The sequence below is a fragment of the Thalassophryne amazonica genome, chromosome 18 (genome assembly GCF_902500255.1).
Source record: "Thalassophryne amazonica chromosome 18, fThaAma1.1, whole genome shotgun sequence".
NCBI classification, from domain to species: Eukaryota; Metazoa; Chordata; class Actinopteri; order Batrachoidiformes; family Batrachoididae; genus Thalassophryne; species Thalassophryne amazonica.
This window is the reverse complement of record NC_047120.1, coordinates 41,496,187-41,499,584: the sequence shown is the minus strand read 5'-3', so window position 1 is coordinate 41,499,584 and position 3,398 is coordinate 41,496,187. Positions and strand designations below refer to the sequence as shown.

Here is a 3,398-nt window from a genome sequence, read left to right as displayed (position 1 = left end):
GTTGCGTGTCGCCATAGACAGAAACAGTCTGTAGAGTAGCCTGTCTATATTGTGATTGCCTTCAGGACATTTTCCTAATATATGCTATTCTACTCGTCGATATAAGAGCGAGCGGCTGCTTTCTGAAACCAAAAGCTGATGTAGTGGTCAGACATGTTGCATGCACTCAGTGGGAGATTGTGTTACGGCTTAACGACAGGAAAATGTCAATGGATAAGAATGTAAAACGTGGGCTCGGAGGCAAGTGATTTTACCAGACGTGGTCTGGCATGTTTTCACCAAAGTGAAGTGGAGGTTACAAGAAGGTAAAAAAAAGGTGGGGGTGCCGCCCCCCGCCCACCCCTCTCCAAACGCTTCAATTAGTGACTGCTGCAGAGATTGGTCAAGAAGCATTTCCAAATAATTATTCACGCTTTTTATCATCAGATATGGTCGGTTACATTTGACAGACGCTCGCTGCCTCCAACTGTGCACGTGATCTGATCCAGAATCAGCCCAACACCAACAGGATCTCAACACATTGATCTAATTATCACATAAATATTTATTTGATTAACTTATTTAACCTCTAAAGGGGTTTTACTTGAAGCTACATGTATAAATTGGACAAATTAATAGATCTAAATGTGTGAAAGTCAGTTTTGATGGATTACTCAAAGTGCCGGACTTTTATTCTAACTTCTTTATGCTTTAACAAACAAAATAAAGTCATCATGTCAGTGCTGTGCAAAGGTTTTAGGCATCCAAAATTTTTTGTCAAATTTTTGTTGTGTTCAGCAGAAAATCTTAATTTGAAATAATAAGCATTCCCATGACAGAAAAAAACTAAATGTGAGCTGCGTGTTGATGATGTAGTTACAAACCTCATTTCAGCTAAATTTTTACAGCTACTGATGATCACAGATTAATAAAATCATTGTATAAATTTGAGTCCAGCTGCAAAAAAATTAAAGGTTTTAGCCACTTTATTATGCAAGAAAACCTTTGCACAGGTTAAATATAAGTTCTTGATATAATGTTATAATTATATATACACTGAAAAAAAACTGGATGAACTCAATTAAATTGTGGACATGATTTTCATGTATATTAAGACACTCGTTGGTAGTATCAAGAAAATTTCTTCTTTTCTATTTGCCTCACTGCCTATTTTTCCTTTTCTGATTGTTTTAGAAATTTATAAAAATAATGAAGTCCAAATATCTAAGCATTTGTTTTCTTGTAAAACCCTTTAAAGCACTTGTGGCACCCCCTAAAATACCTTCACCACCACTAAAACCATGATGTAATTTTTGTTTTCAGCCAGCATCTTGAATGTAACCTTTACTGTTAATAACACAATGGCCCGTTTCCAAAGGATACAAGGGTGCAATGAAAAGTACACGTGTCATCAATCATTTCTACATTTTGAACGTTCTTGAACAATAAGAGGATGCAACTGCTGGTGTAAGTTTGTGTCTTGAACACAAAAGTCTTGTCACCTATTCACCTTTCACATAGCAATCTGTTTAATCAGTGTTATGGAAATGAAAAGGAATTTGTGCCCCTGCCTGTAATATATATATGTGTGTGTGTGTGTGTGTGTGTGTGTGTGTGTGTGTGTGTGTGTGTGTGTGTGGTGTGTGTGTGTGTGTGTGTGTGTGTGTGTGAGATGAAGTACCACAAATTTTCATGACGTTTTCCCCATTTTTTTTTTTTTTTTTTTTGGAGGGGGGGGCGGTTGGCACATCTTTTCCTTTTAATAAAATATTGGTGCAGAAAGTCATAGGTTTAGCAGGGGTGGTGGCCAAGTGGTTAATGCGCTTGGTTTCAGTGCAGAAGGCTCTGGGGTTCAAATCCGACCCCTGCCACATGTCTCCATGTAATGTGGAGTTGCGTCAGGAAGGGCATCCGGCGTAAAACCTGTGCCAATTCAACATGCAGATCCACCTTGGATTTGCTGTGGTGACCCCGAGTGCAAACAAGGGAGCAGCCGAAGGGACTTACAAGTCATAGGTTCAAGCCTCAGTGACTTCCAAATGTTGTTTTCCCCAGCAATAAATGCGGATGCAGTTTGAAAGAATTGTGGGAAGTTTAAGGTGGCGAGGAGAGATGGCACTGCCACCACAAACAGTGGACCTCTAACATGTGCTGGCCCTGATGGCCACCAGGCTCTGGGACAACTTTATTTGACCATATTTACAGAGTTTTTGTTCTTGGGTAAATTGCAAAATGTTTCACCACTTTCTACAAGAACATACTCGATTGGAGAACAGAAAAGGTCTATGTTGCTTCCTGTGACGTCCCACCTGTCACTGACTCACCTGTCACATCCTCTTCCTCTTACTGGAGCTCTTCTTGTCAGAGTCGGGCCGATGCCACACTCTGAGGTGAGTACTCTCCTTCCAGACACCCTGGCACGGCCCCTGGTAGCCTTTCTCCACCTACACTGTCCAGATCTGGCACTACACTCACCCCTCCGCCGCCCCCACCCCCTACTGCCGTTGGGGCGACCGGTGGGCAGACTTCGGTTGCTCTTGCCCGAGCCTCACAAGGGTTGAACTGCCAGTCAGGTCTCTGTAGCCCCCCGGCGAAGCGTGGCTCTCTTGGTACAGTCCTGTCGGCGCGGGGGTAGGCCGCGTGCGAGCAGTCGGGACCAGGCAGGAGCTGGAGAAATCCGTGTAGGCTAGGAACTCGGGCTTTGGTGGAGGGAGAAAGGGGCCTGCTGGTAGGGCGACTGCAGGTGGCTCCCGGGATGCCTGAGTGAGGGTTCCTCATGCACCCCCAGATGGGGCTGCTGGGATGCGCGCTCCGCATGCAGCTGCTTGCCGGTTGATCCATAGTGATGCAAAAAACACTTAACGTTGCAAGTCTTTTTGCTTTTTCTCTTCTGGAAAAGTCTCGTCAGAAATAAAATAACCTATTTTTGTCTACTGAGAACCATCCAGCTGCAGTCACTACATGCACATCATCGTCTCACTGCATCCACTGCTGTCGACTCTTCCACAGAACGTGAGGATAGACGCCTTCCGGTGTTTCTCTCTCTCTCTCTCCCCCTCTCTCTCTCTCTCGCTCTCTCTCCTCTCTGGAGTGTCTGACGTCCTTTCCAGCCTCTGGTCTTCACACTCTCATGGACTTTCCCCTCTCGCCTCGTGTTCACTCACCTTCCTTCCCTGACTGATCTGGCCGGCTTGTGGCTTGATGGAACTGCATGACTCCCCTCCTCAGCTGGCTGTTTTCACAACTTCTTCTAAGGCATTCTTGACAAGTGAGCCCTCCTCCTTTTTAAAAGTATAGGTGGGAAAGAGTGGCAAGTTTATGGAGTGTAACGTGAGATCGCAGAGGAGGAGCCCTGCAGACCACATGTTGGTAGTACCCTCCAACCAACCCTTCCTCATCAACTATTAATCACGGGGGGA

At 44.7% G+C, this 3,398-nt stretch overlaps 1 pseudogene; it reads right to left on the bottom strand.

Annotated features, from left to right (window-relative positions):
* Positions 1–2,306: 2,306 nt before the first annotated feature.
* LOC117530573 lies at positions 2,307–2,820 on the bottom strand (annotated as a pseudogene).
* Positions 2,821–3,398: the final 578 nt, after the last annotated feature.